This window comes from Eucyclogobius newberryi, unplaced genomic scaffold (genome assembly GCF_026437365.1).
Source record: "Eucyclogobius newberryi isolate DKJ021-1_F unplaced genomic scaffold, fEucNew1.0.hap1 SCAF_22, whole genome shotgun sequence".
NCBI classification, from domain to species: domain Eukaryota; kingdom Metazoa; phylum Chordata; class Actinopteri; order Gobiiformes; family Gobiidae; genus Eucyclogobius; species Eucyclogobius newberryi.
Window position 1 is genome coordinate 9,140,072 of NW_027315857.1, and position 17,693 is coordinate 9,157,764.

The 17,693-nt window shown below is 41.6% G+C and overlaps 1 protein-coding gene across 2 annotated transcripts in view; it reads left to right on the forward strand.

Moving 5' to 3' along the window:
• Positions 1 to 2,106: 2,106 nt before the first annotated feature.
• Positions 2,107 to 17,693, forward strand: part of rpl34 (ribosomal protein L34) — a 211,322-nt gene continuing 195,735 nt past the window's right edge. The window contains exon 1 of one of the 2 annotated variants that reach the window (XM_072459459.1): positions 2,107 to 2,111. The gene's annotated coding sequence lies outside the window, so the exon portion shown is untranslated. Of the gene's footprint in view, positions 2,112 to 2,515; positions 2,521 to 17,693 lie in introns of those variants that run through there. The other variant, XM_072459458.1, reaches the window with a different exon arrangement.

Consider the following 17,693-nt stretch of genomic DNA (forward strand, 5'->3'; position numbering starts at 1 on the left):
CCATGCCAATACTACTATATTTTAAAATGGCTGTGATGGATCATTCATCACATCGAGTTTCAACTGCCATTTACATCAAGGAGGCCAACTGTCCACTCGCTGTTATCCAAGGTCCACATCCAACAGCTAATGGCACGCCGCACCAATTAGAGGTGACAGGGAGGAAGGTCCTGACCCCCATAAACCCTTTCACTGGAGAGCCGTCACTCAGAGCGGTGAAGGGAGCGAACCCCTCGGCCGGCAGTTATTGGCATGATGGGCGAAACTGGGGCCGCGGTGATGAGGGCAACATTGACCCGTGAGCTTATCTCCGATCAAACATCTGCTGCCGATACAGGCGCAGGCGGGAGGGGCCAAGGCATCAGTTATGGAGCGGAAACATGACGGCGGCGATGAATGGGCCGCTGTTCGATCAAAGGCCAGCTGGACACTTTCCATTGTCGTGTACATTTGGGGTTCAATTTCCTGATTGCTTGTCACAAAAGCTGCCAAATAGAACCTTACTCGTACATCGTTGAGTTTTATTTTTGATGAAGACTGAGACTAGAAAGAGTTGTGTTGATGTTCTGGAATTTGATGGAAGCAGAAATTAAAAAAAGTCTTTGAGAAATTGACTATATATGGAAAAAAGGGTTTTTATTCAAATCGGGGGCTTTTTAAATTCCAACTTATTTGACTAAAATTTCACTATGATTTTTAAACAAATTCATAGCTCATCAGTGCAAAGGACATTATACCAGATGAAATTGAAATTGATCAGTGCATTTTCAAACTCCAAAGGGGAACTGAAGCTCTAAATGCCCCTTAGATCAATAAATGTTAGTGTCTTATAACTAACCATTGTCCAGGATGTACCCAACCCATTGTATAAGTCGACACAGAAAAAAAAGCACGTTTCACACAGAACAAATATCCAAAAGCAGTTTCAAATCCCTTTTGCCACTTTTCATGTCGACTTTTACTGTATAAAAACTGAATGCCCATTTTTGTTTCATGCAAATTTCAAGAGGTAATTTGCAGATGAAGAAATCATTAACATTTTATAGCTATAATGAACAACACCACACAATCTTTCAACTTTTGCAAAAGGAATTGTCTGTATGAGAATCTAGGCTGCGGTGATCGGCACAGAAGAGGAGAAAGGAGCCAGTGAAACAATTCCAGCTCGGCCCACTGTATTGCATTTGGAATTTCCCTGTGCACCTGCAGTTTGGCACACGTCTTATTGTGTAGAAACAAGAGCAAACACAAATATTTAAGTTATTTTAAGATTTAGCACCATTGGTCAAATCAGTTTTAGTTTAAAAGTACACCACAACTTTTCTGGTGGAGCATTCAGTACATTCATGTCTCCATGGATAAGTCCTTGCTTTGCAGAGAATGTATGGCATTAAGTGTATCTCCATGGAGACAAGCAGGGGATGCCACCATACCAACTACAAGTATTTCCAAGGTATTTTTTGCAACATAGCAGTTGAGTTTATATCCATACAGTGAAACATTCTAGGCAAAGCAATACAATCCCCATGAGACAAGCAGATGGCAGACCCCCAATAAAATGTGTGAATAGTGCACATTTAAACTAGTAAATAAAAGTGGTGACATTACAGTATTTCTTAAAGAACATAGTGCACAAACAAATGCAAAACTGTAACTAAAATGGCGGCAAAAATAACCAAGATGAATATTTTTCTACCCAATGCACATCAATTAGGATAAAATATAAAAGATTACATTTATTAGTTCCTCTCCAATTCTGTCCCAAGGAAAACACAACATTCTACCCGAAGGAAACAGTTTGTGTAGGATCTACACAGTGAGACAGGCCTGGAGCTGAAAAGACCTCACACTCATTTCAAGCATTAGAGCTGCTGTGATATTGCACCGCCTCACATGCTGAGATGGCAAGGACGAGGTGTTGTCATCGGCAACGCAAAACTATCCTCTCCTCATTCCCTGCTCCAGACATGAGGAGATTCCCCGAGTCTGTCAGCCGCGTGCCACTGCTATGACAACCTGTTAGTGCGGTAAAGTGTGCGCGGCTGCTGCGAATGGCGGCTGTAGGGCCTGTTTGATGGAAAGAAGATTGAGCGGACGGTACGTGGCGAAAGAAAAAAGAAAGAAAAGAAGGAAGCTGGTATCAGTCTAGGTGGTGTGTAATTGAGTTTGCGTGCCACTTGTTTTTTCGCACAGCCAAAGCCCGCCCCTACGTCCCCTCGATGTGCCCCATGTTCTCCTCCTCACCTCGTCTTGTCCCAAAGCCCAGCACAATACATCAACGGGTGTCCGGACCGCCGCTCTGTAATAACTCTGCAATCTCTGGGGGAAATACTCCGTCACAATGCATGAGACAACATCTTTTTTTAATCAATTGAGCGGAGCAAACAATGCGCGCTGACAAAACGCTGCCAGCACCCGAGCGAAAACAGCCCGAATAAAGAGTGATACGCAAATGGAAAACTAAATTACCATCACCATCCATCTGAGCGGCCATCTACTATTGGCAAAAGGCGGCGAAAGAAAAGCACAAAAGAGGGCGGCAATGGTGGGATGAGAAGACAGTTAAAGAAATCAATCATGAAATTATGTCCATTCTAATTTTGTTCCCTTCCATCAGCTTCAATTATCAAACACCGCCTTTAAGAATGAGTTACTTTATAACTACAAAAAGGGCAATAGTCCCTAAAGCTGAGCGTTACATTAGCGAGTACGTGGAGAGCAAATGACTTTCATTTAGCTTTACAGCTGACTAGCTTTTATGTCCCTGTGAAAAGTATCCTCGGAGCCCGGCGCTCACGTGAGGGACCAGGAGACAGAGAGGGGAGGGCTTAAAGATGGATGTGAGAAGGGAGTATATCAGTCCAGAAGCACAATGGCCACAATTAATCATGAGCTGTGTTATTTCTTATCTGGAGATTATTTAGGAGAGGGAGGGGCTGGGATGGGAGAGAAAGGTGGGAGCTCAACAGAGGAGCTGCTGTCTCTGTTTGCTGTCAGCCATTTCAGCATTCAACAACACAGTTAAACAAATGTCAGAAGAAATGTGAACTCAAGGAACTTTGGAGACTCAATCCACAAAAATAAAGACTCAGATAAGAGGAGAATCTGAAGTTATAGTAATGCATTCTTAGTATTATTGCAGTTTCTGTAACTACTTAAATCGTAAATGAATGTGTTGCCGTTACCATACTAAACACACATTCAATTCTTGAGGTGGAAATGCATGACTTGACTATTCAACCGTCTGCAAGAATGTTATTTTAACCTATATAGGCTAAACTTTGAAACTTCAACTTGCAAATCCTCATAGTTATTTAATCAACAAAGTGACTCGTAAGCAAACAGCGAACAGCACATAACCGCAAAGACCTAATCCAATAGAGGACATATATGAAATCCAAATGAAATGTTGGAAAGGTATGGATCACATGGAGTTTGAGGTACTTGAAAATCTTGACCTAATACACCGCATCAATCCCATGGCGTGTTAAATCAGCCTAAGGAGAGTCGCTGTAATGCCAGATCATGTGAATCTTCCTGGACTGTTTCACCATCAATACAGGATCAAGCACCTCTCCTAATGACTCTAATATCAATGGCCTGCACTTACACAGCGCCTCCCGAAATGTCAACAGTGGCATTTCATGTGCTAATGCCATATGGGTGCAGTGGGCTGGTAAAAAGCTTTTCCTTCTGCGAGCTACGCTTAGATGCTAATACCTCGGTACTCTCTGGTCCGCTTCATTTTCAGGCCCCGTTCTGCTAGATTAGTGGCTGACGTCTCGCAGCGGGTGGCGGCTTACGTTGGAACAGGGTGGGGTGGGGGAGGAAGTTTGTTGGCGGGAGGCTATTCTGAGTCAAGAGCAACAGATTGGCGTGCCGTAACAAAATGAGCATATTTGGTACCCCCTCCAGTTTGGACTCCGCGGTGCAGCCAGGTAAAAAGGGCCTTGTTCCACCAAGTTATGTAATCTTTTTTTAGTACCCAAGAATAGATCTGGCGGGTTACACTGAAGAGGCCATGCAAAGGAGAAACTGAAGAAATATCATCTGCTAATCTACTTAAATTATTACCTGCATTAAAATCTAAATAGCATAGAAATAGGAATAGCTACGTACTCTTATCAGGCAGAAGATTATGACCACTGGGCTCACCGGTGGTTTGGTGGTTTGTGGCGTTACAATATGGGGGTTTTGCCATCAGGCTAGAAATCTAAAAAAAAAAATTATGACCACCAACAAATGAAGTGATTACAGACAACAAGCTGTGGGTTAAATTCTAATGTTCTATGTTAATAATAATGCATTTGATTTTTAAATTACACTCAATTCCATTATTTGTTCACGCCACACCTGATGGTCCTAAAATTGTAGCCACAGCTGCCCAGTGGTAAACAGACAGAAGTGAGGCCACCAATCTGTGCGATCGGCCCCTCCAACCATTCAGTAATACACCACATTCACAATCATGTGGGTGAAGTGTCTTGCCTAAGGACACGCCAACAGCATACACTACTGCGTGCTGTTCCACTGTGGCTGCTGGTTTTCCCAGTGGTCTCCCAATAGAGTACTAACCAGGACAAGAATTGGTATTTTCAAGGTGGTATTTGAAAAATTCAAGCCTTCATTATTGAGTTTGACAAGGGGACAAGTTTGAAGCTTGTGTGAGTTGTTGCTGGACTGCAGCAGTCAGTATCTTTTGAAAAAGTAAACGATAAAGCAGGCCTATCACTGAATGGGCTATTTGTTTTTCTATATTAGGCTGAACTGACCAGACAGACCATTAGATTTGCTCAGTTACTCCTGCTCTTCTCCAGTCTCTTTTTTCCTCACCAGTCACTCATCATCAGCAATTTCCGTCCTGGACTTTTGGCCCTGTCAAGTGACTGGCAATAATTCTTTTGGTAAAGATGGAAATAGTGCTCAGGCAGTCTTTGCTCACAAAATGGATGTGAGATTAGTCAGATAAACCCAGGAGTGCTAACATCTACAGTATTATGGGGCGTTCACACCGCTGCGTCAAAGTGTCCAGTTTATATTCAAAGTCTTTGTGGACGCGAGTCTTTGGCATCTAGCATTTTTGCAGTGCTCAAATCCTGCTTTTTGAGGGTCGGGTGCGGAGCTCAAAACGCCTCGAACGCCCTGGACAGATCATCCGGCGCTGAAAAGTTGGACAAAGCTGAACTTTTTTGCGGCCAATGCGGCGCAGCAACCAAGCAGATTATGCCCCAGTGACGTACCTACGAATTTCACTACCCGGAAGAAGGACCAAAACAAACCCGGCACCGATCAAAAATCATTCAGACGCAGCTCTTGGAGCAAATGATATTCACTAAACTCACCTTTGAAGTATCTGGTGGACCCAGACAAGCCCCGAGGCTGATCGCCTCAGTTTTTGGACTTTGTAAAGTAAATACACCAAAGCCACTCCCTCAACCTGGTCTGCCATCGGACCAAGAGAAAAGCAACATCGGGGAACACAACTACTCCTCTACCGCGCATTTGTGCTGTACGCCTCGGAGGCGTGTCAGGAGGTGTGTCCAGGGCATCTGCCTTCAAATGTACAAGCAACCTGGGCATCCTGCAGTCTGAGCGATCTATTATTCACCATCAATAGACCTGTAAAATATCAACGATAATGCTAGTTGGCAATAAATGTACTTCTAAAACGTACTTAACTTAAAGTATATTTTTTCATAGACATTTCTCCCAGTACTTTTTTCATTTTCATGGCAGTAAAGTATTTCAGTCGAAATTTTATGGGACAAAATATACATTGTTGTAATTCCCAGTAGCTTTTATTAGTATTAGTACTTTTTGTCAATATTATCATCGTAGTATAGTACTAGTAGAATAACTGGTACTTAGAGCAGTTGTTTCATGTCGTTAAAAAGGATGAAAAATAAAAGCGCTGAGGCTTGGAGAATGCCTGTGTTTATCTGTGCTGAGATCTGCAGATGAGCTGACTGATCTAAAGCTAGCAGGGCTCGCGGCAAAATGAGATTTCTAATCCTAAACAAATTCTGAGGGAGGGCAGAACAGAAGAAGCAGAGCGCCCTTATTTACACAGACCGGTCTCCCAAACATGGAGCGACACGAGGGCTGCCGAAATGTCAGCCATGTTTGGATGACCTCATAAAGGCACATTAATGCTAACATAACCTGCCATTTAGAAACATCACAGTAATCCGGCAGGTCCACACTATTTGACTATCAAGAGCTTGTCCACAGATTCATTATTAGGGTCACCAAGCCCTGACAGAAGCAGCAGCAGTGTGTTTTCAAATACCTGAAGAATGCTGAATCCTAAGTCGAGTTATCACGGCTTTATCATCGCTCTATGTGCTGACCGAGTAGAATGGAAACGAGATTCAGGGAAGAGTAAGGGCAGGAAAATATTTCATCCCGTTTAGAAATTGCAGTTGTGTGCACGCAATACATACTTGTTTGAATATGTTATCATAATTAGTCAGTTAATTTGCCTTTAATGTAATTGTTTGACATCACAATGTGAAACACAATGACATGAAAGATGGGGGTTCAAGATTATTAGGTTAAATTGATAATTGCAATTATTCAGGAACTAAAAAAATATTAGTTATTTGCTTGTTTTTCATCACATGCCCGTAGTTGGATGGCCCCCCGTAGTTGGATGGCCCCCCGTAGTTGGATGGCCCCCCGTAGTTGGATGGCCCCCCGTAGTTGGATGGCCCCCCGTAGTTGGATGGCCCCCCGTAGTTGGATGGCCCCCCGTAGTTGGATGGCCCCCCGTAGTTGGATGGCCCCCCGTAGTTGGATGGCCCCCCGTAGTTGGATGGCCCCCGTAGTTGGATGGCCCCCGTAGTTGGAAGGCCCCCGTAGTTGGATGGCCCCCGTAGTTGGATGGCCCCCGTAGTTGGATGGCCCCCGTAGTTGGATGGCCCCGTTGGATTTACACGGAAACTGGAAGCTTTTGACACCGTGGTGAACTCATAAAAGGTGAGTAAGCATTAAATCACGTTTTTTTCGGACAATAATCGTAATAAAACAATTTGTTATTGTGTCAATTGTTTCCAAAGTAAAAGTGGAGGACAAAAACAATACAAAAAACTTGTAATGTGTAAATTACAATTACCATGACTAATACAAAAACAAATAACTAACAGTAAATATACTCTTACACAGCACGAAGCAGCTTTAGATAGAACGGTCACGAATAGCAGCTTCAGACTCTGTTGTTTTGACCTCACAGACACAAAAACAGACAGCGGCTTTTCATGTGCGTGTGGGGAGTCGGCTGGCACCCCTTCCACAGCATCACACCTTGGCACGGACCATAGACCCTCCACACGCTTCTGGATCCGGCATCAGCTTTCCCTTCCCAAATCTAAGTTTAGGCCCAGCAGTGACGCAACGTAGGAGTATTTTGAGATAATGTGCGTGGGTTTCCGAGGAGCCGCTGGAGGTGAATTTAACTGAATGAGCACGATTCCGGTCCCATCCAGGATTCCAGTGGAGCGGTTATTTTCGGAGTTTGCTGCGGTACAATTGAGCAAATGCCACACAGTTGAGAGAGAAAAAAGCAGGGCATGACACACCTGACATTGTGCCGGGTTCTAGAGTCAAGGATAGGTGCAGACACACTCGTATCCCACATAGAACGGAAGGCTCCTGTGGTTTTGTGAAAGCGGCTAAAAATGTTTGACCATGAACAGCAAATTGAGAAGGTTACTTTGCAAATAACTGAATAATTTTTTTCCCCTGTGGTGGAAAAACACCATGAATCTTCGACAATAACTACTCCTTATATAGAAATTATACAAAACATTCAAACGTCTAATCCCAACAAGGGCAAAAAGTGATATTTCTGCACTTTTGTGGTTAATTTTACGGTCCATTCACGTTCTACCCCAACAAAGACATTTATAGGCATGTTTTAACACATTTCTGATGCGTTGTTAAATATCATCTGGATATTGTTGTCAAGATAATGCAAACGTGTTGAAATATTCATTTTTGTCAATATCTTCCCACCCCTCGATATATTATAGTATTTGAGTATTTACTGATTGAAAGCAGCAAAAATATGATGCTTAAACAGGAGTGGGCCAGAGCCTCTCCTAACAAGCAGCTTTTGTTAAGTTTTCTTTAGTCAATGTGGTGCGTTTCACAAGATTACTGCCAAATAAATACCTCTGCAGTTCCAATGTTACATCTGAAAACTAACACCCAATAAAAATAAAAGGATAAATACACTTTAGCCGTTTACATTGTGAACACCTGCTTGGGACCGATGCAGTGTCCTAGATTCACCCGCTATATAAAAAGAGAACAAAAGACAAAAAAAAAAAAGAAAAAGACCATTGCTTTTGGTTTGTGCGATTCAAACGGCACCAGTTTCCGGGTTTCCTGTTGCAGAGCTTTGTGCGCACGCCGCACTTTTTGCCGTCTTCCTGGGTTTCATGTAAAGCGATCCATGCCACGCTGCTTTTCCGGACCATCTTCTGTCCCCCATTTATCAGCCGTGCCAACTTGTGCGCTTTCAAGCCCTGCATCTCTTGTACGACGGGTAATCAGAAACTCCGACTGGGCGCCATCTTGTTTTCGCAAATTTGTAGCCCCATGAATAAACAATGAATAATCTGGTGTTGCCATTTGACTGAGCGACGGGAAGAGTGTATCAGTTGCAAAGACCCCGGAGCCAAACAGGTTTTTGATGGGAGAAAATTCAGATTTGTTTGGCCTGGGGCTTTGTAGACCTAGGCCAATGCAAAGAATGATTGTTCTCAGACAAGGACAAATGAGCACTTTTCAGACGCTCGTGCAATAATTAGTTCCCGCCAGGCCCAAGAAAAGTTGACGCTTGAGTAGGTAGAACATTTAACTTGGGAAAAAGGAGGGAAAAGGGAGTTTGAGAGCCACTCTAGGGAGGCTAAAATCGTGCCGTCAATCAGTGAGCAGAGGTGACATGAGGTGAACTGTGTTTTAGGGGCTTTAGATACCAGCAAGTGCTTCTGAATTTGGAAGTGTATATGCACAACTACTCAGGGGCTAAGAGAGCACTCCCAATGGCGTTTCAGATCCTGGGGTTTGAATGTCCTTTCTGTGTCTGGGTTAGGGTTATGTTTGCCTCATAAACTAAAGCATACACAGAACCAAATCCTCCAAATATGTGTACCTCTGAACAACCGGATCAGGAGATAAATCCCTGATGCTGCACTGCTACTTACGGTTGCCCCAGAAGACTTGAAGTAGGGATCAACGATATTGACAAATTAGTATCTTGAGGTTTTTGGGGTTATCTCGATGATGATATTGGAGCAATCCATCAAATGCCAGGCGAGGAAATGTCGTGGTTGGTTAAAAGTATAGCACAAAGTCAATGGACAATGAAATTAAACACAAAATTGCAACAAGATGACTTTATATTCTGATTTTAAAGACTGCACTGCAAGTTTCAGAGTTCTTTTTTTAAATATATATTACTATATATATATATATATATATATATATATATATATTACTTGATGTTAAAAATTTGCATAGCTTCAAAAACAACAATTCCACATAACAATTCTTTTTTAATTAACCCTACGTTAAAATATTGTATCAAGGACAAATTTCCCAAGAATCAATTTGTTAAAAAATAATGATAATATGGTCCTTTTCAGTAATGCCAATAGAAAATATATATTTGTAGTTATATGTAAGTTTTATTTGTCGGACAAAAGGGTTGGGTTTGTGAAATAACAGTCCCGACAGGCAGTACTCATGAGAAGCAGGAACAAATGGTATAACTCCCACGAGAATCATATCCACAATCTCTAAAACATAACCTAAACAAAGTCAAGCTTCAATTTTAAAAAGGTCACAACACAAGAGAAGAATAAAAACAACCAAACCGCAAGCCAGCAGGAGAGTGACCAATGAAAATGTGTTCTTTTGTTGGTCTAAAAGGGCATGAGGATTCGCTCTACCAACTACACTCACAGGGTAAGCCATTTCCATGAAGCATGGCCATCGTCATCATTTTACAGGTTCGTTTTGCTTAAACTACAGCACTACTTGGCTAAAGACAACGCCTCATAGCAACAATTCAAATTTCAAAGGTAAAATAAAGTCGCTTATTAGGAGTTGAAGTGGTGTGGTGAAGAGAGCAAACTGATTATTCCTTTATTCCTTATACGTGTGTCTCTGCATGTGTGTTGAGGCCCTGGTGCTCAGCGGCTCGTTCTCCTAATCGTGCATAAAACCCAGACTACTTACAGGAGCAATGAGGAACGTAATGAGAAAGTAATTTTTACTAATTTTCAGACAGTTCCACCACCGTTCTGTACGATCATGTGAGCCGTCTGCATCATTACAGGCGACATCTGCAGCCACGAAACTGTGAAGGGATGGGGCAGGAGAAGAGAGAGTGACAGAGCTTGACAAGACAACACTGACTAGATCTTCATGTTTATACTGCCTCCTGTTGACTGGTCTCAGCTGATAACATCACAGGACAATAACGGGAGCAAAGAAGTTGAAAATGTCTTACATGTTAACAATAAGCTAAGAACTTTTACATGTAGTTCATTGCCACAGTTACAATTTCAATCAAGATCCAAATTCAGTCATTTGTAATATGATTTTTTTAATTGAGAGGTCCCAAGTAATAACATGGTTTGAAGAAAAAATATGACTTTTTTTTCAATGCCAGCAATTAAGTCTGTATTGTTTCAAGCTCAGAAAATCCAATTGAATAGAAAATTAAGATTGCTCAATATGAGGAAATAAAATGTATTATTTTTTTGTCGTGTCACCAAGCTTCACCAAGACCTCACATAACCGGAAAAAAACTGCCTATCAAATTTCCTCATATAAAGACAATAGATTATTTTATTTCCAGACTAAACACAACGAAAGAATAGAAATTTATGTTCAAACAGCACCTCTGAGCTACAAATCTGGATTCCAACTTTGAAAAGATTAGCAAGCCCAGGACAATAGTGGCTTCAGTCAAACTGCCAATATATTTTGAATATTCACAGTGGCTTGCTAAAGTGTTCATACCACTGGAGCTTTTCTGCATTTTGTCACATCATGGCCACAAACTTAAAAGGTTGAATGGACGATTTTTTTGGCCCAAATCTGAGTCTCATTTCCTCGTGGCGTGGCGATTAGTCCTGCCACATATCAATCATAAAACGCACCTACCGCTCACCTGCAGCCGCTTGTCTAAGCGCATGGATCTATCATAATATAGTTCCCCTCAGTGTATGGGACAATATGAAGACGGAGAAAGACTGTTCGAGCCGTCTATGAAGAGACGGAAATCTGAGGGAGACGAGAGATGTGATGCGATCTGTCGCGCTAATAAACAAACGCACGTGTGTGTTGTATCAGTCCGCACGGGGGGAGTGCGCATGCGCACGCGCACTTCCGCTTGAGTTCTCAAATCGCCAAAGAATCGTCCATTGCGCCTTTAAATACATTTCACACAATTGTGAAGAGGAAGGAAAATTGTACAGGATTTCCAGATATGAAAATAAAAAATTAAGTGAAAATCTGTTCTGTGAAGGCCTCAGAAGTTTGTTAAGAGACGGAGAAACCTACAAATACATGGCCGTCCACCAAAACGTACAGGAAGAACAAGGAGCGCACTGATCAGAGGTGCAGCCAGGAGGATCTCTGGAGGAGCTGCAGAGATCCAGCTCAGGTGGACAGAGAATCTGTCCACAAGACAACCATTTGTCGTGCACTACACAAATCTGGCCTTTATGAAAGAGGCAAGAAGCCATTTTGGAAAAACAGTCAGAAAAATGTCTGCAGTTTGCCAGAAGCCATGTGGGGGACGCAGCAAACATGTGGAAGAAGGTGCTCTGGTCTGATCAGACCAAAAGGTTATGTTTTGGTCTAAAAGCAAACCACCATGTGTGGTGCAAAACTAACACAGAACATGACTCTGAACACACCATCCCCACTGTCAAACACAGTGGGGCAACATCGTGCTGTGGAGCTGCTCAGAGTTGATGGGAAGATGGAAGAAAACATGTTGGCATCTGCAAGACTTGAGACTGAGGTGCAGGCTAACCTTCCAGCAGAACAATGCCAAACATAAAGCCAGAGCTACTATGAAATGGTTTCAAACAAAACATTATTCATGTGTTAGAATGGCCTAGTCAAGATCTGAAAACATCAAATCTGACTGAGCTTGAGCTGTTTTGCAAGGAAGAATGGGCAAAAATGTCAGTATGTAGGTGAGCAATGCTGGTAGAGACATATCCAAAGACATTTGCAGCAAAAGGCAGTTCCTCTGGAGCCTGGATACTTTTGCATGCAGCACTTTTCAATTTAAATACAGAAATAAAATTGGGAAATCATGTACATTTTTCATTTCACTTCAGTTATTTAAGATAAGATAAGATAAGATAAACCTTTAATATCCACGCAAGGGGAAATTTTGTTGTTACAACGCAGTAGAACAGGAGGAAAGACAGATTATAGGAAGTTTCAAAAACACACTCTTAATAGAACTCTTATGAACAAAACAAAAAAAACTCTTATTAACAAAACTCCTCTCCTATCTTAATAGGGGATGGAGGGGGGGAAATAAAATAAAATAAATAAAAATACAGAATAAAGATAAAAAAATCATATAATAATAATAAAATAATGATAATAGAATAAAATAAAAATAGAATAAAATAAAGTAAAAATAACTAGCACAAGACTAGGTAATACTATTAGCAGGTAAGTAAACCATCCATCCATCCATCTTCTGCCGCTTTATCCGGGGCCGGGTCGCGGGGGCAGCAGTCTGAGCAGGGACTCCCAGACTTCCTCCTCCCCAGACACTTCCTCCAACTCCTCCGGGGGGATCCCGAGGCGTTCCCAGGCCAGCCGAGAAACAGTCTCTCCAGCGTGTCCTGGGTCTTCCCCGGGGCCTCTTCCCGGTGGGACATGCCTGAAACACCTCCCGAGGGAGGCGCCCAGGAGGCATCCAGAACAGATGCCCGAGCCACCTCAGCTGGCTCCTCTCGACGTGGAGGAGCAGCGGCTCTACTCCGAGCTCCCCCCGTGTGGCCGAGCTCCTCACCTTATCTCTAAGGGAGCGCCCAGCCACACGGCGGAGGAAACTCATTTCGACCGCTTGTATCCGCGATCTTGTTCTTTCGGTCACTACCCAAAGCTCATAAACCAAAAAAAAAATTAAAAAATAGAACACTCTTATTTACAGGTATTGCACATGGTTGATTCAGTATTGCACATGAATATGATGGTATTGCACATGGTTACATCAGTATTGCACATGTTCAGGGCTAGCAGTGTTTGTTGTAGAGTCTGACAGCAGCAGGAAGGAAAGATCTGCAAAACCTTTCCTTCACACAGCGAGGGTGGATCAGTCTCTCACTGAAGCTGCTCTCCAGAGAGGACAGAGTGTCCTGCAGGAGGTGAGACTCATGGTCCAGCATAGGACCATGAGTCTCACCCCCTGTTTACTGCTTTGTGTGGCTCTTTCGCAAAAAATGCCACTAAAATGTATTTGTGTGTAAGAATACTATTCCAAGCCACTGTTATGCTTGAGTCAATGCACATGTACTTTAAAAAAGTAAAAAAAAAAATTGTCAACTGACTCACAGTACACTCAAACCTGCCATTTCATAATTATGGATCTCGTCATAACAGAAACCGTGGACAATCTGTGGCGTTAACAGCAACTTGACAACACCATCTAGGAAAGAAGAAGAAGAAAAAAGAACTTGTTTAGTGTTCACAAGGATTTTGTTGCTGCCAGTGTCAGCTGAAGACAGTGGCTCTGTGCTTATTATAGATTCCATTAAGATGGCAGTTAAATTGGTTGTCCCCCATCAGCTGCAGAGCACGTCGTTTGTTTTAGCGGACGGGACGCCGACTCACACAAGTATTACAAAGACTTTCAGCAAAAAAAAAAAAAAAAAATTATATATATATATATATATATATATATATATATATATATATATATATATATATATATATATATATATATATATATATATATATATATATATATATATATATATATATATATATATATATATATATATATATATATATATATATATATATATATATATATATTGTGACAACAAGAAGCTGCCGCCGATGCATTCTTTGAGTCCACCTGCTCCAGTGAAAAAACACAGAAATTCCCACTTCACACTGAAGATCTGGAGTGGCTTTAGATCATTTGCTGAATTAATATAAATGTCTCAAAGATTCAAAAAGCCGTGACTGGAATAGGTGATGACAAGGAATTTAAGATGATGAGAAAAGTACTTAATGTTAATGCAGCGTTTAATCAGATCAAATTCTAGATGATACTAATGTTACACGTACTGTAAATGAAAGTCTCACACACAATATTTTAAACAGCTGCATCGTTAAGATGGTATAATGTGATATATTGAACTGTAAATGAGTCAGAGAGATTACACAAAAAGCACGAAGACACCTGAATTTGACGCACTTACCGAGCAAATATCTCAGTCAAGGCATTGGTCCCCATCTTTCAAACATAAAACACACATGATCTGTAAAAAGTAGTAAGACTAAGGTTGTCCTGATCAAACCTCCTACAAGGACAGTAAAGTATACCTCATCTGAGCTTGAAATGTCCGTACAGAATCTTTACAAAACAAGATAAGCGCTAAAATGAATTATATTTTCTGTTATTTCCTTTCTTAAAATTATAAAAACACATACTTCTGCATTTATAAAGTTTGGTTAAAATGTGTCACACCTCACGGAACCCTTTGCACATTACAGCCACATAAAACAATGGGATATGTAAAGTTTAATATCACTAAATGAGACAAATCAAGGTGACAAAAGCTACAAATCAGCGTTTTACGACATCTCCATCTTCAAATGTGTTCCATGCCTCCAGTATGATTCCAGAATAGCAGCCACTTTGAGCTTTTAAGACATTTGCTTTGCATGGCTGAGAAAGGAGCACATTGCACATGAAAGATTAGTGTCATTTTGTTGCATGATCGCGGGGAGCTTCTCTCAGTTTCCCCTGATTTGTGACATTTTCAGTGCACTCCCTTTCGCCATAGACGTAGTGGACCTTCAATTGTTGTGCAGTCAACGCTGTTCAATTAATATAGAGCCGCCATAAAATAACTGTTGAAATGACAAATGGTTAAATGAATAAGTACGCACGGGAGAGGATCGGTGTGGATTTATGCCGGCGAGCTCTTTCGGCGATGAGGCTTGATTTACGCCACACAGAAGCAGACAGGTAAAAAAAAAAAAAAAAAAAAGGTGTAGCTAGATCTCATCAACCTATAATGGCTCATATGAATATTTACAGCCACATTCAAACTGAAAGACACGTTGCATCTCTTTCATGACATTAGGACCGTCACCGGAAACAAATGTAGTCGGATGACCAGATGGTGGCAGTGCGTTTGTTAAGATTAATTTTCAGCAGTGAAGGAGTAAAAATGCAAAAATGGGAATGTGCAGCTTTTATGTTAAGGAAAAAAATACAATACATGGGCTCCAGTCATTTATTAATGAATTTAGTATAGAATCAATGAGGTGATAATCCTGTCATCCATGGATTACATGGATATCTAAACATATAAAAAAGGTAAAGATATACTGAAGATTTACAATTATATTCATTTTGAAAATCCTAAATTGTTGACTCTTATTTTGCCATTTTGAGTTATAGAGTCTGTATTGTCATGGTAATGATTATCAAATTAGATTATTCATTTTAGTAGTTCATTTGTCACGATTATTCTGATTCATCGTTGCAGCCCATTGTGTTTAGGTTCCAACTCTTACTAAAAAACAACTAGCAACAACACTCACTTTGTATGGATGACTGAGGCTTTCCACAAAAACTATCGTTAATAAAGTAATGTCATAGAAAGCTGCAGCCCCAGCGTGTAAACGATGCTGACCCAACATTGCAGAATGACTGTGCCATGAGTCACTTTTTAATTCACGCTTTGCCACATCCAGGAGGTCGTCCTGACTTGGTCTCAGCTGCCGTTTCTACTCGTTATAATAAGATGTTTTTTGCTTTCCAAAGCCGTTTAATTTTGATTTTGCGTGTCACCACTTACTTTAAGTACATAAAGATGTGGGTGTCAACACAGATTTTCTGGCTAAACTTCATTTCAGCAACAAAACAAAACAACTAATATTAATATATATATATATATATATATATATATATATATATATATATATATATATATATATATATATATATATATATATATATATATATATATATATATATATATATATGCTGTATAGATTGAGGGGGAAGAAAAAGGAGGAGCAGGTTAATTGTGACATCAGGTAAAAAAGGCGATATTAAGACAAGGCGGGCTGGAAAATGGATGGTGTCCTGCGTGTAGTTCACATGGGTTTCTATTAGTGGTGTCCAAATGAATTAAGAGGTGCAAAGCCATAGCAGTTCCAGTGGTGGTATTAACCTGGTGCTTCTCATTAGCCACCCCTGGCTGATAAAGGGAGGAAGGGGAGCCGGGGTGCAGACAGACACCTCTCCTGACATGGGTGACAGAGTGAATCACATTGCCTCATGAATAGTAATGGCCGCAGACACGTCCCGCTCTCCCTGGTGTGAGCTGACGGATCCCCGTGTCAACAGGGCCCATGGCGAGGGAGAAAGGACTGACATCTGACTGAGACGTTCTGGAGGCAGCGGCGGAAAAGAGCCATGCGTGACATGAAGGCTGCATCATAAGATTGTTTGTCTGTCAGGGCTGTCTTCATCACCTCCCCCCGAGTGAGTAAATAAAGTGTGTTTGCCGGCCAAGGAAGTGGGACTGGATTGTTACCTGGTGGCTTCTGGGCGAGCACAGAGGCGCCGCAGTGTCTCAATAAATCAGACCAGGCATCCGCGCTTAATGCACTCCCCAAACTATTGATAAGGCCGTGCCCAGGCAAATGCGTCGCTTATAAAAAAAAAAAAGGAGTGATGTCACTGATAACCTGGAAGGCGCACGGGCTTTGTGGCTGACCAGGTCCAAGACAATCAATAGCCGGGACAATGGGCTGGTTGGCAAATGCACAGGTGAGCAGAATGTCAAATAAGCAGAAAGAAAACCGGCTGAACAAAAGCACAGTTTCTAATGGAGAGAGAAGTGGCAGCGCTGGCTGAGGGGTCCGGCGTTTTAGACAGGAGCCACAAAAAGGCTTTCTTAGGCGAGCTGTTGGACACTGCGATTTAGCCGTGTCTACAAGCTGAGAAACAGGAGCAGTGCCTCTCCACTCACAAAGGCAGGAGGGAGGCTTTTCCCTTTTCTGTCTTTTAGAGAAGGACTGATCATGGACGGGCCGATTCAGATCCGAACACAGCTGGACGCAAGATTTGTCTCCTTCTCCGCACATGGGTCTTCAATTTAGAATTTTGTACGATTTGATTCTAAAAGATGTAGTGTGCAACCTTTCAGATAGCGGGTACGACACCAGCTTGTTTCCATGGAGATGACTTGTGCTTTATAGGAATAAGAAGGTGGTGCAGGTGAAATTTGTGCTCAAATTGATAAAAAATGTTTAACTATATAACACATTTCACATAACATTAATTTGCATTGATCGGGATGGTGTAATAGTGATACAAAAATAATATTACATTTTAGTATTATTATCTTGCGAGGTGTCTCTGCCTCAAGGGGAGGAGTTCAAATAGCCCTAGG